General features: G+C 41.9%; 1 non-coding gene across 1 annotated transcript; it reads left to right on the top strand.

Moving 5' to 3' along the window:
- The first annotated feature begins 4,503 nt into the window (after positions 1 to 4,503).
- Positions 4,504 to 4,610, top strand: LOC118480666. Its single transcript, XR_004863646.1, has one exon. It is a non-coding gene; the product is annotated as a small nucleolar RNA R71 (small nucleolar RNA).
- Positions 4,611 to 7,167: the final 2,557 nt, after the last annotated feature.

Here is a 7,167-nt window from a genome sequence, read left to right as displayed (position 1 = left end):
GTTTACATATGAGGGGATCAAGCCATTCGCACCCCCGCCATCCAATACCAGTGGGTATTGAAGGAGGTCCTAGTAAGCTTGACCCAGGTCCTTGCAGGATCTATACACTAAACAAGGCAAGAACCTTACCAAACCATTCCCTTAACCCCCGACCAGGTAGCCAACATATCTCTATATAGACCGTAGAGATATAAATGGTGTAAATCTTTTATTTTATACAGACAGTAAAATAACGCCAAGACACCATGGACAAGTGATAAGAAAGTTTCACCTTCAACATAAGAAACTAGTTATTATAGTCATTAATACAGAACCAAATAAAAAGTGTGAAAAGATTAAAAAAACAAAAGTATTACACTAAATGCTTGTCTTCACCAAGTGATGTAAGTGACTTAGGCAAACATGACCTTTGATTGTCAAGAACTCTTACTATCAATCTTGGATCCCGAGACTACTACACACACTCTATGATGGATGTTGGATGATGGTGGTGGATGTGGGTGTTGTGATGGTGGTGGAGTGTGGGTGAAGTGGTAGAGAGGTGGTTTGCCAAGGGATGCCTTTGAAGTGAACCAAGCATCTCTATTTATAGCCGGCACAGAAGCCCGGACACGGCCCCGTGTCCATTGGGCACGGCCCCGTGTCCATCCACTTTCTCTTTCTTCATTAAATGCAGTTTGTCTGCATTAGTTGACCACGCCCCCGTGTCCGTTGGGCACGGCCCCGTGTGCAAAAGAGTATCTGTACTATCAAGATTTGTTTGGATTCTGCGAATCTTAGCGTTGACCACGACCGTGTTGAGCTAGGCACGCCCCCGTATTGGGAAATAGAAGCTTCTACAACTTTGTCTTTTCTGCAGACACTTGGGCACGCCCCCGTGTCCGCTGGGCACAAGGCGTGTTCAGCCTTCTGATATCTTGTTTTTGCTTGGGAAGATGCTGCCGAGGGGTTGGGCATGCCACGTTTCTTCCTTTCCTTGTATTTATGTTAGATTTTGCTGTATTTTTGCTTCTCTTGTCCATTTGCACTCATCTAATTCTGAAAATACAAAAGGAAGACAAAAGCACACTTTTTCCAACTTTAGTACTAAAAAAGGGTTAGTTTTATGCCTCATTTGATGTAATTTATATGTTGCATTTTACACACATCAAATACCCTCACACTTGAATCTTTGCTTGTCCTCAAGCAAAACTCTTTATAATGTGGCTTACACGCCCAAATGGAATGGGTAGAAGAGAATTTTTGGGCTTGTCTTGAGTGTCGGGATTCGAAGATCTTTATTTAGGCTTTATTTTTATGTTATTTACAATCTTATTCGTTATGATTTATTTAGAACATTACATAAGAGAAATTACTTATTTGGGCATAACATGCCTCTTTAAAATTCCATTTATATACAAGTTCACATACCTCACGGGAGATCACTCAACACTCGGCCGAAGATGTATTATTGTGAAACACTCGAGACCGGCATGGAACTTACTTCTACCATATGCTTGCCAAGCAATCAATCCTCCTCCTTTTTAACTATAAACCTTTGTAAAAATCAAGAGGACTTGGGGAAGGGTTAGGCTTGGGTTAAAGGTATGTGGTTTTGGGTTAGTGGTTAGTAGAAAAGGGCGAAAGGCGTAAAAAGCGTCGGTTCTCGTAAAACTTTTTATTTTTGTGACTTTTTATTCGAACGAAGCATTTTTCAAACAAAGTTTCTTTTGAGGAACTTGTTTGTTTATTGCTAGACCTCATTTTTTTAATGATAAGGAATGTTACATGAAGACCTAGCTTTTTACTAAAATAAAGGGTTTAAAATGAAAAAGGGTTTTGGTGGGTAAAGGGTGTTTGTTTTGTGGGTTTAGAAATGAAAAGGTTTAGGCTCAAAAGGGTTAACTAGGGGGATTTTGGGTAGGTGGTAAAAAAAAATGAAAAATAATGGTGTTAAAAGAAAAAAGGGTTAGTCCTAATGCCTCCATCCTTTACTTACTTGGGTTTAAGTTAATAAGGACCGGGAATGCATCGTTGTGGCAAGTTCTAGAGTCGTAAGAAACCAAGTGGCTATTCACACAAGAAACGAAAGATGAGCATTTAGTTTAAAGATGTGTATTTGTATGCTCAATTAAAGGCTCAAAACTCACTTTTTGTGGGAATGGTTTTTAATGTGATCAAGTATATATAATCAAATTTTAACTAGATTTGTCATGTCGTTTCATAATTTCTTATGTTGGTTCTTTTTATCACGACGTTATCGGTTGTAAATTCGTAAAAATATAACCTTTTTAGAACTTGTTATTCCCAATTTAAACCAAGACACATAAAAAATGAAAAGTTCTTGAAAAAATTTGGGGTGTTTAGCGGTTCCAATAGAGTTTTGTGTAAGGCTTGTAATTAGGACTTGCAAAATTCAAGGTTTTAGCATCCCCCCCCCCCACACTTAAATTACACATTATCCTCAATGTGTCCCAAAAATAAGTTTTTACGTTGATTGAATGTGTAAAAAGGTGTGTAAAAACAAAATTTTATGTTACTGGGCATCTGGACATGGGCCGTGGTGTCTGGGCACGGCCCCGTGTTCAAATTACCAATAACAGAAAGTAACAGTAGGCTGGGCATGGGGGCGTGTTCAATGAACACGCCCCGTGTCCAGTTACCTGAACTGGGCGTTTTTCTGCAGATCATTGAGCACGGGGCGTGTTGGCTGAGCACGGCCCATGCTGAACTTGCTGTAATGAAGAAAAATTGTCGGGAGGCTCTGTTTTTGTGCATGGGGTGTTGGTTCAAGTTTCCCTTAGTATCCTTCACCATCCCGAGTGTGTTTTATTCCTGAAAATTAAAACTAAACTAGAAAGCATAAAAGTTAATCTAAACTAAAACTAAGGATAGTTTCGCGGAATGCCTCCATGGTGCGCCACGTTTATAAGGGTCCTTGGCTAGACCCAAAGTCAGTCATATGTTACCCAAGTGGGATGTTTTGCATCCCATGTTGCACCATCGGAGAGCATCATCCAAACTTGAGTCTATGACTTTCATGTAATTGACCGCGTCGTCATCTTCTACTCACTTACCGACCCCAAATTCATCTCCTTATCCCCAACCCTCAATGTTAGTGTCCCACCATTCATATCTACCATTGCGTCAGCCGGGAAGACAAAGTTTCCGACTTTAACCAATGCATTTTCAGCGACACCTTGTGGATATTTTACGGACCTATCGGCTAGTTGTATGCTCATTTTTGTAGGGCTTGTTTTCCCTAATCCGAGTCGGTCGAACAATGATGCGGGCATGAGGTTGATACTAGCCCCGAGGTCGGCTAGTGCATTGCGAATGGGTGATTCCCCAATTGAACAAGGGATGGTGAAGCTTCCGGGATCGATATTCTTTTGCGGGAGTTTGTTGAGCAGCAAGGCGGGGCATTCTTCACTTAAATTAACTAATTGCAATGATTCGATTTTCCTTTTGTGAGTGAGGAAGTCCCTCATAAATTTTGAATATTTAGGCATTTGAGTAAGGACTTCGACAAATGGAATATTAACATGCAATTATTTTAGTAAATTTATGAATTTTGTGAATTGCTCATCGGTCTTTTGGCGAAGTAACCTACCGGGGTACGGTACCGGAGGATTCTTGGTAGGCTCTTGATTTGGTGGAGGAGTCGTCTCTTGTTGGGGTGTCGGCGAAGTTGTGGTTTGGCTAGATCGGCTCTTTTCAGTTGGAGGTAGCGGAGCCTCCTCGGGACCTTTGGTACGGTTTCTCAATGTGATGAGATGCACTTGCGCCTTTGGGTTGGTTTCGGTATTGCTGGGTAACACGCCTTGTGGTCTCTCGGAGAAATTTGAGCTAGTTGGTTTAGTTATTTTTAAATGTTTTGAATACTAGCTTGTTGATTTCTAAAGTTCAATTCCAGTTGTTGAAATCGACCTGAGTTTTTCTTTTCGGTGTCGGAGATGAGGCGAGAGACGGTATCCTCAAGCCTTTCTCGTCCCCCTTGTTGTTATTGAGAGAAATTTTGTGACTCGTTTCTTGGTTGTTGAAAGTTTGTTCGTTGGTTTAGATTTTGTTGGTTACTACGATTGATGGGTTCTCTCTAGCCAAGGTTAGGGTGGTTATGCCATCCTTGCTTGTAGGTACCCGTTGGAGGACCTAACGGCCTAGGTCTATTATCAATGTAGTTTACTGTTTCATACAACTCCAATTTTCATATGGCCCACCACACTCTTCACAAGCCATAACCGAGGTCGTTTTTGCCATTTCGAACTTTTGATTTTTGAAGAAAGGGCCTCGATTTGGGCTTGCAAAGAGGTGCTTTCGTCAACCTTATGGGCGCCCGGGGCAATAGATTTTGTGCCTCGGGGAGTGTGCCACTGAAAATTGGTTTGAGCAATTTCCTCAATTTGATTATAAATTTCATTTGGGTAACGATGACCTAAAAGTCCCCCGGAGCTAGAATCGAGTGTTTGTCTTGTGTGTGGCAGCAACCCATTGTAGAAAGTGAATACTTGTTGCCATACCGCAAGACCATTATGAGGACACTTTCTTAGTAGTTCCTTGAATCTTTCCCAAGTTTCATATAAGTATTCCCCGTCCTCTTGTGAATATGTATTAATTTCAGTCATTAATTTAGCCGTTTTAGCAGGAGGGAAATACTTATATAGAAACTTTTGGGCTAGTTCATCCCAGGTGTTTACCGAACCAACTGGGAGGGTATTAAGCCAAGCCTTAGCTCGGTCTTTTAGTGAAAATGGAAACATTCGTAGGCGGATGGCGTCATTTGATGCTCCGTTGATCCGAAAAGTATCACATATTTCCAAAAAGTTGGTAATATGTAAATGGGGATCTTCGTCCGCAAGCCCGTGGAAAGTTGCGGAGTTTTGGAGCGTTTGGATCAAATGCGGCCGAAGTTCGAAGTTGTTGGCCTCGACATTCGGCGCATTGATAGCGGCGCCAAGATTACCCACAGTGGTCCGTAGGTAATCCATGAGGGTACGCTGATCCGCCATTGGAAGTGGGTCCCCCGAAACTTTCTCTTGGTTTTTAACTTTAAGTCTTTTTCTTAGAAAGCGTTCGGGTTCGTCTAGAGGTTCTTTTATGTCTCTACCGGAACTGGAGCTCATACACTACGTAGAAGGCTCAGGTGGGGCGCCTGGGTTCCAAGTCCTGCAATAAAAACAAAAAGAACGTTGGTCAGAAGTTTCACATTGGGCTCGTGCTCAGATGAACACGGCCCGTGGTCGGAGTTACAGTGATTGTTTTCCGGATTCCTGTTAGTGGAGAGCTCGACATGGCCCCGTGCAGCACCAACACTACCCCGTGCTCAACTCTCTCTAACTCGGAAAATAAAAACTGCCAGTAACAATGCTGGGCACGGCCCGTGTCCGACTAGGCACGGCCCTGTGCTGCAGTCTGCAGAAGCTGAAAAATTAATAAAAATCCTAAAGAAAGAGAAAAATAAGAAAAACGATTAGGCCGTTGATTCCTAACTTTCTTAAAATCCTTGTGTCCCCGGCAACGGCGCCAAAAACTTGATGTGCGTTAGGTGTGATATAATTTTTATGTATATTTTTAGCCCTTTTTTAACACTTTATTCAAGTTTTAAATTTATAAAACACGGTATTCTACTAATACTAAATACACATATGGGCAAGTGCACCCATCGTGAGCGTAGTATAGCGTTGGTAAGATACCGAGGTCATCCAAGGACACAAGAGATTTTAGTACCGGGTTATCCTCAACGTCTAATCAAATAAAAAGTTTAGAAAAAGGATTTAAACATGAAAATAAAAACTAAAGCAAGGATACAATCCTAAAGGGTTGGATTATTGAAAGACAAGTAATTAAGTTATTAATGCGTAATGTGGTGGGCCCCTCTTTTGATGGTGACGTTACCCTCGGCTAAGTGGTTTGAGTCAGCAGGGATACAATCCCAAGTTGCCGGGTTAATGTATTAATAGTAGTTTACATATGAGGGGATCAAGCCATTCGCACCCCCGCCATCCAATACCAGTGGGTATTGAAGGAGGTCCTGGTAAGCTTGACCCAGGTCCTTGCAGGATCTATAAAATGAACAAGGCAAGAACCTTACCAAACCATTCCGTTAACCCCCGACCAGGTAGCTAACGTATCTCTATATAGACCGTAGAGATATGAATGGTGTAAATCTTTTATTTTATATAGACAGTAAAATAACGCCAAGACACCACGGACAAATGATAAGGAAGTTTCACCTTCAACATAAGAAACTAGTTATTAAAGTATTAATACAGAACCAAATAAAAAGTGCGAAAAGATTAAAAAAAACAAAAGTATTACACTAAATGCTTGTCTTCACCAAGTGATGTAAGAGACTTAGGCAAACATGGCCTTTGATTGTCAAGAACTCTTACTATCAATCTTGGATCCTGAGACTACTATACACACTCTATGATGATGATGGATGATGGTGGTGGATGTGGGTGTTGTGATGGTGGTGTAGTGTGGGTGAACTGGTAGAGAGGTGGTTTGCCAAGGGATGCCTTTGAAGTGAACCAAGCACCTCTATTTATAGCCTGCACAGAAGTCCGGACAAGGCCCCATGTCCATTGGGCATGGCCCCGTGTCCATCCACTTTCTCTTTCTTCATTATATGCAGTTTGTCTGCATTAGCTGACCACGCCCCCATGTACGCTGGGTACGGCCCCGTGTGTAGAAGCGTATCTGTACTATCTATATTTGTTTGGATTCTGCGAATCTTAGCGTTGACCACGGCCGTGTTGAGCTGGGCACGCCCCCGTGTTGGGAAATAGAAGCTTCTACATCTTTGTCTTTTCTGCAGACACTTGGGCACGCCCCCGTGTCCGCTGGGCACGGGGCGTGTTCAGCCTTCTGATATCTTGTTTTTGCTTGGGAAGATGCTGTCGAGGGGTCGGGCATGCCACGTTTTCATTTTCTTGTATTTATGTTAGATTTAGCTGTATTTTTGCTTCTTTTGTCCATTTGCGCTAATTTAATCCTGAAAATACAAAAGGAAGATAAAAGCACACTTTTTCCAACATTAGTACTAAAAAAAGGTTAGTTTTATGCCTCATTTGATGTAATTTATATGTTGCATTTTACACACATCATGAGCATAGGGTGCACTCTTTTATCTGCAGGTCCAAACGCTTCAACCCCTGAAAAGGTAAGTCCTCCACTGCAAGCAGG

Source organism: Helianthus annuus, chromosome 7, assembly GCF_002127325.2.
Source record: "Helianthus annuus cultivar XRQ/B chromosome 7, HanXRQr2.0-SUNRISE, whole genome shotgun sequence".
Lineage (NCBI taxonomy): Eukaryota > Viridiplantae > Streptophyta > Magnoliopsida > Asterales > Asteraceae > Helianthus > Helianthus annuus.
Note: the sequence above shows the minus strand (reverse complement) of the source record. Positions and strands in the feature narration are given on the sequence as shown.